The sequence below is a fragment of the Procambarus clarkii genome, chromosome 23, assembly GCF_040958095.1.
Source record: "Procambarus clarkii isolate CNS0578487 chromosome 23, FALCON_Pclarkii_2.0, whole genome shotgun sequence".
Classification (NCBI taxonomy): Eukaryota; Metazoa; Arthropoda; class Malacostraca; order Decapoda; family Cambaridae; genus Procambarus; species Procambarus clarkii.
The window spans coordinates 45,277,458-45,293,621 of NC_091172.1; positions in this window are offsets into that span (position 1 = coordinate 45,277,458).

A 16,164-nucleotide genomic window follows, 5' to 3' on the forward strand; every position below is an offset into this window, starting at 1 on the left:
TCCAGAATTACAGATACAATTACCCACCGAAAGGGAACTACAACTACGACAGAAAACTGCCCTACAACAATCAGTACTGGTCAGAACAAACTCATTATGTCCACGATTAATGGACGTGCCGAAAAAGTCTCCCATTCAAACTATCACTAATAGAGTAACCTCATTCATCTTTGCCAACATACAAGGACTGAAAACAAGAACAAACAACAAAGTACAGTTCATAAATGGCCTCCTCACGGAGTCAAATGCAGTATTTGGAGCTTTCACAGAAACCCATGCAGGGGAATTGTTGGACAGTGAGATCTGGATTCCAGGATATAACCTATACAGGTGTGATAGGAAAATTAGGTCACATGGAGGAGTGGGTCTGTATATTAGGGAAGACCTTGTATGCTCGGAGCTCCTAAACGTTACAAATGAGGTGGTAGAGGTACTGGGATTAAAAATAGAGAAAATAAATTTAGTAATTATACTAATATACAAACCGCCAGATGCAACGGCTGAGGAATTCACAGAACAGATAAGCAAAATAGAGAATAGCCTTGATAATTTGGAGAACCCGATACCTGATATTATTTTCCTAGGTGACTTCAACTTGCCTAGTCTCAGGTGGAAAATAGCAAACAATAATATTATACCAGGAAATCTATCAGGACCTAACCAACCACAGATTAGAGAACTACTTAGATTCTGTGACAAATTTTCACTCAATCAGCAGATATCGGAGCCAACGAGAAATGAAAATATTCTAGATCTGGTCTTTACGAACAATGAAGACATTATCAGAGACATTACGATATCAGATACCACATACTCAGATCACAAACTCATTGAAGTGCAAACGACCATCAATACTCAGAATAGACCTAAAACGTTGATAAAGCGAGAGGGGCTATTCAGTAAATTCAATTTTAATAATAAAAGGATAGACTGGGAGATAATAAACAGGGAACTTACAAACATTCCATGGGGAACTGTTCTAAATAATACAAGTCCTACAGAAGGAATAGAAAAACTTACTTCAGAAGCGTATCAAGTCTGTCTGAAACATGTTCCTTTGAGGAAAGCCAGAAAGAGATCTAACGTAGAAAGAGAACGCAGACGACACTATAAACGCAGGAAAAAAATAACGGAACTGCTTATGCAGACACGAATTTCCCGTCAAAGAAGGAATAATTTAAATAGGGAGATTGAAGAAATCGAGCGGAAATTGAAACACTCATATGAAACTGAAGAAAGGCAGTTAAAACAGAAAGCAATTCAGGAAATAAAGAAAAATCCAAAATATTTCTTCTCATATGCGAAATCAAAAGCAAAAACCACTGCCAGTATTGGACCTATTCGTACAAGTGAAGGTTCATACACGGAGGATGACAAAGAAATTAGTGAAATCCTAAAAAAGCAGTATGAGGACATGTTTAGCACTCCAATAAACAACATGAAGGTGGAAGATCCAGACATTTTCTTTATGCGGGATATTCAAACCCCGGTAAATATAACTGATATAAACACGAGCGCACTAAATTTTGAAAAAGAAATTGAAAACATGCCCATGCACTCGGCCCCAGGTCCAGACTCATGGAATTCAATATTTATAAAGAAATGCAAAGTGCCGGTAGCACAGGCACTCAGTATAGTGTGGAGGAAGAGCTTGGACACGGGGGAGATACCAGATGCACTTAAAGTAGCAGACATAGCCCCTCTACACAAGGGAGGGAGCAAAGCATTGGCAAAAAATTATAGACCAGTTGCACTAACATCGCACATCATAAAAGTATTTGAGAGAGTGATTAGGAGTCAGGTCACCAATTTCATGGAGACCAATGACCTTCATAACCCAGGCCAACATGGATTTCGAGCGGGAAGATTGTGCCTCTCACAGCTACTTGAGCACTACGACAAAGTCACTGAGGCATTAGAAGAGAAACAGAATGCTGATGTGATATACACGGACTTCGCAAAGGCCTTCGATAAATGTGACCATGGCGTGATAGCACACAAAATGAAGTCAATGGGAATAACCGGTAAAGTAGGACGCTGGATACTCAGTTTTCTGTCAAACAGGACTCAGCGAGTAACTGTCAACCATATAAAATCTAGTCCAAGTGCAGTGAAAAGCTCTGTACCTCAGGGTACAGTCCTTGCACCACTGCTTTTCCTTATTCTCATATCAGATATAGACAAAAATACAAGTCACAGCTTCGTATCATCCTTTGCAGATGACACAAAAATCAGTATGAAAATTACCTCGGCTGAGGACATTGAAAAACTTCAAGCTGATATTAATAAAGTTTTCGACTGGGCATCAGAAAATAACATGATGTTTAACAGTGATAAATTCCAGGTACTCAGGTACGGTAAAAATGAGGACCTTAAACATAATACAGAGTACAAAACACAATCAAATGTACCCATAGTAGGAAAACAGCATGTAAAGGATTTGGGAATAATAATGTCGGACGACCTAACGTTTAAGGAGCATAACCAAGCAAATATTGCGACAGCCAGAAAAATGATAGGATGGATTACGAGAACTTTCAAATCCAGGGATCCCATCACAATGGTTGTACTCTTCAAGGCACTTGTGTTGTCCCGTCTTGAGTACTGCTCAGTACTCACTTCCCCCTTCAAAGCAGGAGAGATTGCTGAAATAGAGGGAATACAGAGAACATATACGGCACGCATAGACGCAATAAAGCACCTAAATTATTGGGATCGTCTCAAAGCCCTCCAAATGTACTCACTAGAAAGAAGACGAGAGAGATATCAAATAATATACACCTGGAAGATACTGGAGGGCCAAGTACCAAATCTACACAGTAAAATAACAACGTACTGGAGTGAACGACATGGAAGAAAATGTAGAATAGAACCAATGAAGAGCAGAGGTGCCATAGGCACAATCAGAGAACACTGTATAAACATCAGAGGTCCGCGGTTGTTCAACGTCCTCCCAGCAAGCATAAGAAATATTGCCGGAACAACCGTGGACATTTTCAAGAGGAAACTAGATTTATTCCTCCAAGGAGTGCCGGACCAACCGGGCTGTGGTGGGTATGTGGGCCTGCGGGCCGCTCCAAGCAACAGCCTGGTGGACCAAACTCTCACAAGTCGAGCCTGGCCTCGGGCCGGGCTTGGGGAGTAGAAGAACTCCCAGAACCCCATCAACCAGGTATCAACCAGGTGGTTATGGTGGTGGAGTGTGGCAGCAGGTGGTGGTTATGGTGGTGGAGTGTGGCAGCAGGTGGTGGTTATCATGGTGGAGTGCGGCAGCAGGTGGTGGTTATGATGGTGGAGTGGGGCAGCAGGTGGTGGTGGTGGAGTGTGGAAGCAGGTGGTGGTTATGGTGGTGGAGTGTGGCCGCAGGTGGTGGTTATGTTGCTGGAGTGTGGAAGCAGGTGTTAGTTTTGGTGGTGGTGGTTATGGTGGTGGAGTGTGGCAGCAGGTGGTGGTTATGGTGGTAGAGTGTGGCCGCAGGTGGTGGTTATGGTGGTGGAGTGTGGCAGCAGGTGGTGGTTATGGTGGTGGAGTGTGGCAGCAGGTGGTGGTTATGGTGGTTGAGTGAGGCAGCAGGTGGTGGTTATGGTGGTGGAGTGGCAGCAGGTGGTGGTGGTGGAGTGTGGCCGCAGGTGGTGGTTATGGTGGTGGAGTGTGGCAGCAGGTGGTGGTTATGGTGATGGAGTGTGTCAGCTGGTGGTGGTTATGGTGGTGGAGTGAGGCAGCAGGTGGTAGTTTTGGTGGTGGAGTGTGGCAGCAGGTGGTGGTTATGGTGGTAGAGTGTGGCCGCAGGTGGTGTTTATGGTGGTGGAGTGTGGCAGCAGGTGGTGGTAGTGGTGGTGGTAGAGTGTGGCAGCAGGTGGTGGTTATGGTAGTGGAGTGTGGCAGCAGGTTTAGGTTTTTGTGGTTGAGTGTGGCAGCAGATGGTGGTTATGGTTGTAGAGTGCAGCAGCAGGTGGTGGTTATGGTGGTGGAGTGTGGCAGCAGGTGGTGGTTTTGGTGGTGGAGTGTGGCAGCAGGTGGTGGTTATGGTGATGGAGTGTGGCTGCAGGTGGAGGTTATTGTGGTTGAGTGTGGCAGCAGATGGTGGTTATGGTTGTAGAGTGCAGCAGCAGGTGGTGGTTATGGTGGTGGAGTGTGGCAGCAGGTGGTGGTTTTGGTGGTGGAGTGTGGCAGCAGGTGGTGGTTATGGTGGTGGAGTGTGGCAGCTGGTGGTGGTTTTGGTGGTGGAGTGTGGCAGCAGGTGTTGGTTATGGTGGTGGAGTGTGGCAGCAGGTGGTGGTTATGGTGGTGGAGTGTGGCTGCAAGTGGTGGCTATGGTGGTGGAGTGTGGCAGCAGGTGGTGGTTATGGTGGTGGAGTGTGGCAGCTGGTGGTGGTTTTGGTGGTGGAATGTGGCAGCAGGTGGTGATTATCATGGTGGAGTGTGGCAGCAGGTGGTGGTTATGGTGGTGGAGTGCGGCAGCAGATGGTGGTTATGGTGGTGGAGTGTGGCTGCAGGTCGTGGTTATGGTGATGGAGTGTGGCAGCAGGTGGTGATTATGGTGGTGGAATGTGGCAGCAGGTGGTGATTATCATGGTGGAGTGTGGCAGCAGGTGGTGGTTATGGTGATGGAGTGTGGCAGCAGGTGGTGGAGATGGAGTGTCAGCAGGTGGTGGTTATGGTGGTGGAGTGTGGCAGCAGGTGGTAGTTTTGTTGGTGGAGTGTGGCAGCAGGTGGTGGTTATGGTGGTTGAGTGTGGCAGCAGATAGTGGTTATGGTGGAGGAGTGTCGCAGCAGGTGGTGTTTATAGTGGTGGAGTGTGGCAGCAGGTGGTGGTTATGGTGGTGGAGTGTGGCAGCAGGTGGTGGTTATGGTGGTGGAGTGTGGCAGCAGTTGGTGGTTATGGTGGTTGAGTGAGGCAGCAGGTGGTGGTTATGGTGGTGGAGTGCGGCAGCAGGTGGTGGTTATGGTGGTGGTGTGAGGCAGCAGGTGGTGGTTACAGTGGTGGAGTGTGGCAGCAGGTGGTGATTATGGTGGTGGAGTGTGGCAGCAGGTGGTGGTTAATGTGGTGGAGTGTTACAGCAGGTGGTGGCTATTGTGGTGGAGTATGGCAGCAGGTGGTGGTGTGGGGTAGCAGGTGGTGGTGGTGGTGGAGTGTGGCAGCAGGTTGTGGTTATGGTAGTGGAGTGTGGGAGCAGGTGGTGGTGATGGTGGTGGTGGAGTGTGGCAGCAGGTGGTGGTGGTAGAGTGTGGCAGCAGGTGGTGGTTATGGTGGTGGAGTTTGGCAGCATGTGGTGGTGGTGGAGTGTGGCAGCAGGTGGTGGTGTTGGAGTGTGGCAGCAGGTGGTGTTGGTGGTGGTGGAGTGTGGCAGCAGGTGGTGGTTATGGTGGTGGAGTGTGGCAGCAGGTGGTGGTTATGGTGGTGGAGTGTGGCAGCAGATGGTGGTTATGGTGGTGGAGTGCGGCAGCAGGTGGTGGTTATGGTGGTGGTGTGAGGCAGCAGGTGGTGGTTTTGGTGGTGGAGTGTGGCAGCAGATGGTGGTTATGGTGGTGGAGTGCGGCAGCAGGTGGTGGTTATGGTGGTGGTGTGAGGCAGCAGGTGGTGGTTACAGTGGTGGAGTGTGGCAGCAGGTGGTGATTATGGTGGTGGAGTGTGGCAGCAGGTGGTGGTTAATGTGGTGGAGTGTGGCAGCAGGTGGTGGTTATTGTGGTGGAGTATGGCAGCAGGTGGTGGAGTGGGGTAGCAGGTGGTGGTGGTGGTGGAGTGTGGCAGCAGGTTGTGGTTATGGTAGTGGAGTGCGGGAGCAGGTGGTGGTGGTGGTGGTGGTGGAGTGTGGCAGCAGGTGGTGGTGGTAGAGTGTGGCAGCAGGTGGTGGTTATGGTGGTGGAGTTTGGCAGCATGTGGTGGTGGTGTTGGAGTGTGGCAGCAGGTGGTGTTGGTGGTGGTGGAGTGTGGCAGCAGGTGGTGGTTATGGTGGTGGAGTGTGGCAGCAGGTGGTGGTTATGGTGGTGGAGTGTGGCAGCAGGTGGTGGTTATGGTGGTGGAGTGTGGCAGCAGGTGGTGGTTATGGTGGTGGAGTGTGGCAACAGGTGGTGGTTATCGTGGTGGAGTGTGGAAGCATGTGGTGGTTATGGTGGTGGAGTGTGGCAGCAGGTGGTGGTTATGGTGGTGGAGTGTGGCTGCAAGTGGTGGCTATGGTGGTGGAGTGTGGCAGCAGGTGGTGGTTATGGTGGTGGAGTGGCAGCAGGTGGTGGTGGTGGAGTGTGGCCGCAGGTGGTGGTTATGGTGGTGGAGTGTGGCAGCAGGTGGTGGTTATGGTGATGGAGTGTGGCAGCAGGTGGTGGTTATGGTTGTGGTGGTGGAATGTGGCAGCAGGTGGTGGTTATGGTGTTGGAGTGTGGCAGCAGGTGGTGGTTATGGTTGTGGTGGAGGAATGTGGCAGCAGGTGGTGGTTATGGTGATGGAGTGTGGCAGCAGGTGGTGGAGGTGGTGTTGGAGTGTGGCAGCAGGTGGTGGGTATGGTGGTGGAGTGTGGTAGTAGGTGGTGGAGTGTGGCCGCAGATGGTGGTTATGGTGGTGGAGTGTGGCAGCAGGTGGTGGTTATGGTTGTGGTGGTGGAATGTGGCAGCAGGTGGTGGTTACGGTGGAGTGTGGCAGCAGGTGGTGGTTATGGTGGTGGAGTGTGGCAGCAGGTGGTGGTTATGGTGGAGTGTGGCAGCAGGTGGTGGTTATGGTGGTGGAGTGTGGCAGCAGGTGGTGGTTATGGTGGTGGACCACCTCCACCACATAGAAATAAACCACATAGAAATAAACTGGGAAGAACAGCTAGGAAATGCAAACCTGAACCAGTGCCTGGAAAAAATAAGCTCAGTAGCACTAGAAATATGTTCAAACCGCATACCCCTAAGAAAAAAGAGAAAGAGATGCAGATTGGAACGGGAACGTCGTTCCTTATATAGGCGAAGAAAACGAATCGCGGAACAACTTGAGAGTCGCACCCTATCTCAAGAACGGCGAAGAAGGTTAGGTAGAGAAATAGAAACAATTGAACTCAAGCTACAAGAATTATACAATACCCAGGAGAGGCAAAGAGAGCAAAAGGCCATCAGTGAAATAGAGAGAAATCCGAAATATTTTTTCTCCTATGCAAAATCAAGATCAAAAACCACATCTAGTATCGGGCCCCTGCGAAAGGGAGATGGAACTTTCACAGATGACAACAAAGAAATGAGCGAGTTACTGAGGAAGCAGTACGACTCTGTTTTCAGTGAGCCATTAAATGCACTAAAGATTGATAACCCAAATGAATTTTTCATGGATATGATACCAACATCAAATCACATATCAGACGTCGCCCTATCCCCACTAGATTTTGAAGAAGCCATAAACAGTATGCCTATGCACTCTGCACCAGGCCCGGATTCTTGGAACTCCATATTCATCAAGAACTGTAAAAAACCACTATCGCAGGCCCTTCACATTCTGTGGAGACAAAGCCTAGATACTGGCGTTATCCCTGACATACTAAAAACAGCAGAGATAGCACCACTCCATAAAGGAGGAAATAAGGCAGAGGCAAAAAATTACAGACCGATAGCACTAACATCGCACATCATAAAAATTTTTGAGAGAGTGCTAAGAAGTAAGATCACAAAATACATGGAATCACAGCATCTCCATAACCCCGGACATCATGGTTTCAGAACAGGGCGCTCTTGCCTGTCGCAGTTGCTGGACCACTATGATATGGCATTAGATGCTATGGAAGACAAACAAAATGCTGATGTAATTTACACAGATTTCGCAAAAGCTTTTGATAAATGTGACCATGGTGTTATTGCACATAAAATGCGTTCAAAAGGAATTACCGGGAAAATAGGCAGATGGATCTACAATTTCCTGACTGACAGAACCCAATGTGTAATAGTCAACAAAATAAAATCCAGCCCATCAACCGTGAAGAGCTCAGTCCCCCAGGGTACTGTGCTTGCTCCAGTACTTTTTCTCATCCTCATATCGGACATAGACCAGAACACAACCTATAGCACTGTATCATCCTTTGCAGATGACACTAGGATTTTCATGAGAGTTGGCAACATAGAGGACACGGCAAACCTCCAATCAGATGTTGATCAGGTCTTTCTATGGGCTACAGAAAATAATATGGTATTCAACGAGGATAAGTTTCAGCTCATGCGCTACGGAAAAATTGAAAACATAAAAACAGGAACCACGTACAAAACGCAGGCAAATCATAACATAGAACGAAAAGGCAATGTAAAGGACCTGGGTGTACTCATGTCGGAAGACCTTACCTTTAAAGAACACAATAAAGTAGCCGTCACAACTGCAAGAAAAATGACAGGTTGGATAACAAGAACTTTTCACACTAGAGATGCTATACCGATGATGATACTTTTCAAAACGCTTGTGCTATCTAGAGTGGAGTACTGCTGCACAATGACAGCCCCTTTCAAAGCTGGAGAAATTGCTGACCTAGAGAGCGTGCAGAGATCCTTTACTGCTAGAATCCACTCAGTAAAACATCTAAATTACTGGGACCGACTAAAGAGCCTAAATCTGTACTCCCTTGAGCGCAGGCGGGAGAGATACATAATAATTTACACGTGGAAAATAATTGAGGGGCTGGTCCCAAACCTGCACACAGAAATAACACCACATGAGACCAGAAGACATGGCAGGATGTGCAGAATACCCCCGTTGAAAAGCAGAGGTGCAACAGGTACTCTGAGAGAGAACTCTATCAGCATCAGAGGCCCGAGACTGTTCAACACGCTTCCACTACACATAAGGGGCATAACTGGCAAACCCCTCACAGTGTTCAAGAGAGAACTGGATAAGCACCTCCAAAGGATACCTGATCAACCAGGCTGTGACTCATACGTCAGGCTGCAAGCAGCCGCGTCTAACAGCCTGGTTGATCAGTCCAGCAACCAGGAGGCCTGGTCGACGACCGGGCCGCGGGGACACTAAGCCCCGGAAGCACCTCAAGGTAGCCTCAAGGTAGGTAGGTGGAGTGTGGCAGCAGGTGGTAGTGTTGGTGTTGGTGGAATGTGGCAGCAGGGTGTGGTTATGGTGGTGGAGTGTGGCAGCAGGTGGTGGTTATGGTGGTGGAGTTTGGCAGCATGTGGTGGTGGTGTTGGAGTGTGGCAGCAGGTGGTGTTGGTGGTGGTGGAGTGTCGCAGCAGGTGGTGGTTATGGTGGTGGAGTGTGGCAGCAGGTGGTGGTTATGGTGGTGGAGTGTGGCAGCAGGTGGTGGTTATGGTGGTGGAGTGTGGCAGCAGGTGGTGGTTATGGTGGTGGAGTGTGGCAGCAGGTGGTGGTTATGGTGGTGGAGTGTGGCAACAGGTGGTGGTTATCGTGGTGGAGTGTGGAAGCATGTGGTGGTTATGGTGGTGGAGTGTGGCAGCAGATGGTGGTTATGGTGGTGGAGTGTGGCTGCAAGTGGTGGCTATGGTGGTGGAGTGTGGCAGCAGGTGGTGGTTATGGTGGTGGAGTGGCAGCAGGTGGTGGTGGTGGAGTGTGGCCGCAGGTGGTGGTTATGGTGGTGGAGTGTGGCAGCAGGTGGTGGTTATGGTGATGGAGTGTGGCAGCAGGTGGTGGTTATGGTTGTGGTGGTGGAATGTGGCAGCAGGTGGTGGTTATGGTGATGGAGTGTGGCAGCAGGTGGTGGTTATGGTTGTGGTGGAGGAATGTGGCAGCAGGTGGTGGTTATGGTGATGGAGTGTGGCAGCAGGTGGTGGAGGTGGTGTTGGAGTGTGGCAGCAGGTGGTGAGTATGGTGGTGGAGTGTGGTAGTAGGTGGTGGAGTGTGGCCGCAGATGGTGGTTATGGTGGTGGAGTGTGGCAGCAGGTGGTGGTTATGGTTGTGGTGGTGGAATGTGGCAGCAGGTGGTGGTTACGGTGGAGTGTGGCAGCAGGTGGTGGTTATGGTGGTGGAGTGTGGCAGCAGGTGGTGGTTATGGTGGAGTGTGGCAGCAGGTGGTGGTTATGGTGGTGGAGTGTGGCAGCAGGTGGTGGTTATGGTGGTGGAGTGTGGCAGCAGGTGGTAGTGTTGGTGTTGGTGGAATGTGGCAGCAGGGTGTGGTTATGGTGGTGGAGTGTGGCAGCAGGTGGTGGTTATGGTGGTGGAGTGTGGCAGCAGGTGGTGGTTATGGTGGTGGAGTGTGGCAGCAGGTGGTGGTTATGGTGGTGGAGTGTGGCAACAGGTGGTGGTTATGGTGGTGGAGTGTGGCAGTAGGTGGTGGTTATGGTGGTGGAGTGTGGCAGCAGGTGGTGGTTATGGTGGTGGAGTGTGGCAGCAGGTGGTGGTTATGGTGGTGGAGTGTGGCAGCAGGTGGTGGAGGTGGTGGTGATGGAGTGTGGCAGCAGGTGGTGATTATGGTGGTGGAGTGTGGCAGCAGGTGATGGAGGTGGTGGTGGTGGAGTGTGGCAGCAGGTGGTGGTTATGGTGGTGGAGTGTGGCAGCAGGTGGTGGAGGTGGTGGTGGTGGAGTGTGGCAGCAGGTGGTGATTATGGTGGTGGAGTGTGGCAGCAGGTGGTGGTTATGGTGGTGGAGTGTGGCAACAGGTGGTGGTTATCGTGGTGGAGTGTGGAAGCATGTGGTGGTTATGGTGGTGGAGTGTGGCAGCAGGTGGTGGTTATGGTGGTGGAGTGTGGCTGCAAGTGGTGGCTATGGTGGTGGAGTGTGGCAGCAGGTGGTGGTTATGGTGGTGGAGTGGCAGCAGGTGGTGGTGGTGGAGTGTGGCCGCAGGTGGTGGTTATGGTGGTGGAGTGTGGCAGCAGGTGGTGGTTATGGTGGTGGAGTGTGGCAGCAGGTGGTGGTTATGGTGGTGGAGTGTGGCAGCAGGTGGTGGTTATGGTGGTGGAGTGTGGCAGCAGGTGGTGGTTATGGTGGTGGAGTGTGGCAACAGGTGGTGGTTATCGTGGTGGAGTGTGGAAGCATGTGGTGGTTATGGTGGTGGAGTGTGGCAGCAGGTGGTGGTTATGGTGGTGGAGTGTGGCTGCAAGTGGTGGCTATGGTGGTGGAGTGTGGCAGCAGGTGGTGGTTATGGTGGTGGAGTGGCAGCAGGTGGTGGTGGTGGAGTGTGGCCGCAGGTGGTGGTTATGGTGGTGGAGTGTGGCAGCAGGTGGTGGTTATGGTGATGGAGTGTGGCAGCAGGTGGTGGTTATGGTTGTGGTGGTGGAATGTGGCAGCAGGTGGTGGTTATGGTGTTGGAGTGTGGCAGCAGGTGGTGGTTATGGTTGTGGTGGAGGAATGTGGCAGCAGGTGGTGGTTATGGTGATGGAGTGTGGCAGCAGGTGGTGGAGGTGGTGTTGGAGTGTGGCAGCAGGTGGTGGGTATGGTGGTGGAGTGTGGTAGTAGGTGGTGGAGTGTGGCCGCAGATGGTGGTTATGGTGGTGGAGTGTGGCAGCAGGTGGTGGTTATGGTTGTGGTGGTGGAATGTGGCAGCAGGTGGTGGTTACGGTGGAGTGTGGCAGCAGGTGGTGGTTATGGTGGTGGAGTGTGGCAGCAGGTGGTGGTTATGGTGGAGTGTGGCAGCAGGTGGTGGTTATGGTGGTGGAGTGTGGCAGCAGGTGGTGGTTATGGTGGTGGACCACCTCCACCACATAGAAATAAACCACATAGAAATAAACTGGGAAGAACAGCTAGGAAATGCAAACCTGAACCAGTGCCTGGAAAAAATAAGCTCAGTAGCACTAGAAATATGTTCAAACCGCATACCCCTAAGAAAAAAGAGAAAGAGATGCAGATTGGAACGGGAACGTCGTTCCTTATATAGGCGAAGAAAACGAATCGCGGAACAACTTGAGAGTCGCACCCTATCTCAAGAACGGCGAAGAAGGTTAGGTAGAGAAATAGAAACAATTGAACTCAAGCTACAAGAATTATACAAAACCCAGGAGAGGCAAAGAGAGCAAAAGGCCATCAGTGAAATAGAGAGAAATCCGAAATATTTTTTCTCCTATGCAAAATCAAGATCAAAAACCACATCTAGTATCGGGCCCCTGCGAAAGGGAGATGGAACTTTCACAGATGACAACAAAGAAATGAGCGAGTTACTGAGGAAGCAGTACGACTCTGTTTTCAGTGAGCCATTAAATGCACTAAAGATTGATAACCCAAATGAATTTTTCATGGATATGATACCAACATCAAATCACATATCAGACGTCGCCCTATCCCCACTAGATTTTGAAGAAGCCATAAACAGTATGCCTATGCACTCTGCACCAGGCCCGGATTCTTGGAACTCCATATTCATCAAGAACTGTAAAAAACCACTATCGCAGGCCCTTCACATTCTGTGGAGACAAAGCCTAGATACTGGCGTTATCCCTGACATACTAAAAACAGCAGAGATAGCACCACTCCATAAAGGAGGAAATAAGGCAGAGGCAAAAAATTACAGACCGATAGCACTAACATCGCACATCATAAAAATTTTTGAGAGAGTGCTAAGAAGTAAGATCACAAAATACATGGAATCACAGCATCTCCATAACCCCGGACATCATGGTTTCAGAACAGGGCGCTCTTGCCTGTCGCAGTTGCTGGACCACTATGATATGGCATTAGATGCTATGGAAGACAAACAAAATGCTGATGTAATTTACACAGATTTCGCAAAAGCTTTTGATAAATGTGACCATGGTGTTATTGCACATAAAATGCGTTCAAAAGGAATTACCGGGAAAATAGGCAGATGGATCTACAATTTCCTGACTGACAGAACCCAATGTGTAATAGTCAACAAAATAAAATCCAGCCCATCAACCGTGAAGAGCTCAGTCCCCCAGGGTACTGTGCTTGCTCCAGTACTTTTTCTCATCCTCATATCGGACATAGACCAGAACACAACCTATAGCACTGTATCATCCTTTGCAGATGACACTAGGATTTTCATGAGAGTTGGCAACATAGAGGACACGGCAAACCTCCAATCAGATGTTGATCAGGTCTTTCTATGGGCTACAGAAAATAATATGGTATTCAACGAGGATAAGTTTCAGCTCATGCGCTACGGAAAAATTGAAAACATAAAAACAGGAACCACGTACAAAACGCAGGCAAATCATAACATAGAACGAAAAGGCAATGTAAAGGACCTGGGTGTACTCATGTCGGAAGACCTTACCTTTAAAGAACACAATAAAGTAGCCGTCACAACTGCAAGAAAAATGACAGGTTGGATAACAAGAACTTTTCACACTAGAGATGCTATACCGATGATGATACTTTTCAAAACGCTTGTGCTATCTAGAGTGGAGTACTGCTGCACAATGACAGCCCCTTTCAAAGCTGGAGAAATTGCTGACCTAGAGAGCGTGCAGAGATCCTTTACTGCTAGAATCCACTCAGTAAAACATCTAAATTACTGGGACCGACTAAAGAGCCTAAATCTGTACTCCCTTGAGCGCAGGCGGGAGAGATACATAATAATTTACACGTGGAAAATAATTGAGGGGCTGGTCCCAAACCTGCACACAGAAATAACACCACATGAGACCAGAAGACATGGCAGGATGTGCAGAATACCCCCGTTGAAAAGCAGAGGTGCAACAGGTACTCTGAGAGAGAACTCTATCAGCATCAGAGGCCCGAGACTGTTCAACACGCTTCCACTACACATAAGGGGCATAACTGGCAAACCCCTCACAGTGTTCAAGAGAGAACTGGATAAGCACCTCCAAAGGATACCTGATCAACCAGGCTGTGACTCATACGTCAGGCTGCAAGCAGCCGCGTCTAACAGCCTGGTTGATCAGTCCAGCAACCAGGAGGCCTGGTCGACGACCGGGCCGCGGGGACACTAAGCCCCGGAAGCACCTCAAGGTAGCCTCAAGGTAGGTAGGTGGAGTGTGGCAGCAGGTGGTAGTGTTGGTGTTGGTGGAATGTGGCAGCAGGGTGTGGTTATGGTGGTGGAGTGTGGCAGCAGGTGGTGGTTATGGTGGTGGAGTTTGGCAGCATGTGGTGGTGGTGTTGGAGTGTGGCAGCAGGTGGTGTTGGTGGTGGTGGAGTGTCGCAGCAGGTGGTGGTTATGGTGGTGGAGTGTGGCAGCAGGTGGTGGTTATGGTGGTGGAGTGTGGCAGCAGGTGGTGGTTATGGTGGTGGAGTGTGGCAGCAGGTGGTGGTTATGGTGGTGGAGTGTGGCAGCAGGTGGTGGTTATGGTGGTGGAGTGTGGCAACAGGTGGTGGTTATCGTGGTGGAGTGTGGAAGCATGTGGTGGTTATGGTGGTGGAGTGTGGCAGCAGATGGTGGTTATGGTGGTGGAGTGTGGCTGCAAGTGGTGGCTATGGTGGTGGAGTGTGGCAGCAGGTGGTGGTTATGGTGGTGGAGTGGCAGCAGGTGGTGGTGGTGGAGTGTGGCCGCAGGTGGTGGTTATGGTGGTGGAGTGTGGCAGCAGGTGGTGGTTATGGTGATGGAGTGTGGCAGCAGGTGGTGGTTATGGTTGTGGTGGTGGAATGTGGCAGCAGGTGGTGGTTATGGTGATGGAGTGTGGCAGCAGGTGGTGGTTATGGTTGTGGTGGAGGAATGTGGCAGCAGGTGGTGGTTATGGTGATGGAGTGTGGCAGCAGGTGGTGGAGGTGGTGTTGGAGTGTGGCAGCAGGTGGTGGGTATGGTGGTGGAGTGTGGTAGTAGGTGGTGGAGTGTGGCCGCAGATGGTGGTTATGGTGGTGGAGTGTGGCAGCAGGTGGTGGTTATGGTTGTGGTGGTGGAATGTGGCAGCAGGTGGTGGTTACGGTGGAGTGTGGCAGCAGGTGGTGGTTATGGTGGTGGAGTGTGGCAGCAGGTGGTGGTTATGGTGGAGTGTGGCAGCAGGTGGTGGTTATGGTGGTGGAGTGTGGCAGCAGGTGGTGGTTATGGTGGTGGAGTGTGGCAGCAGGTGGTAGTGTTGGTGTTGGTGGAATGTGGCAGCAGGGTGTGGTTATGGTGGTGGAGTGTGGCAGCAGGTGGTGGTTATGGTGGTGGAGTGTGGCAGCAGGTGGTGGTTATGGTGGTGGAGTGTAGCAGCAGGTGGTGGTTATGGTGGTGGAGTGTGGCAACAGGTGGTGGTTATGGTGGTGGAGTGTGGCAGTAGGTGGTGGTTATGGTGGTGGAGTGTGGCAGCAGGTGGTGGTTATGGTGGTGGAGTGTGGCAGCAGGTGGTGGTTATGGTGGTGGAGTGTGGCAGCAGGTGGTGGAGGTGGTGGTGATGGAGTGTGGCAGCAGGTGGTGATTATGGTGGTGGAGTGTGGCAGCAGGTGGTGGAGGTGGTGGTGGTGGAGTGTGGCAGCAGGTGGTGGTTATGGTGTTGGAGTGTGGCAGCAGGTGGTGATTATGGTGGTGGAGTGTGGCAGCAGGTGGTGGTTATGGTGGTGGAGTGTGGCATCAGGTGGTGGTTATGGTGGTGGAGTGTGGCAGCAGGTGGTAGTGTTGGTGTTGGTGGAATGTGGCAGCAGGTGGTGGTTATGGTGGTGGAGTGTGGCAGCAGGTGGTGGTTATGGTGGTGGAGTGTGGCAGCAGGTGGTGGAGGTGGTGTTGGAGTGTGGCAGCAGGTGGTGGTTATGGTGGTGGAGTGTGGCAGCAGGTTGTGGTTATGGTGGTGGAATGTGGCAGCAGGTGGTGGTTATGGTTGTGGTGGTGGAATGTGGCAGCAGGTGGTGGTTACGGTGGAGTGTGGCAGCAGGTGGTGGTTATGGTGGTGGAGTGTGGCAGCAGGTGGTGGTTATGGTGATGGAGTGTGGCAGCAGGTGGTGGTGGTGGTGGAGTGTGGCAGCAGGTGGTGATTATGGTGGTGGAGTGTGGCAGCAGGTGGTGGTTATGGTGGTGGAGTGTGGCATCAGGTGGTGGTTATGGTGGTGGAGTGTGGCAGCAGGTGGTAGTGTTGGTGTTGGTGGAATGTGGCAGCAGGTGGTGGTTATGGTGGTGGAGTGTGGCAGCAGGTGGTGGTTATGGTGGTGGAGTGTGGCAGCAGGTGGTGGAGGTGGTGTTGGAGTGTGGCAGCAGGTGGTGGTTATGGTGGTGGAGTGTGGCAGCAGGTTGTGGTTATGGTGGTGGAATGTGGCAGCAGGTGGTGGTTATGGTTGTGGTGGTGGAATGTGGCAGCAGGTGGTGGTTACGGTGGAGTGTGGCAGCAGGTGGTGGTTATGGTGGTGGAGTGTGGCAGCAGGTGGTGGTT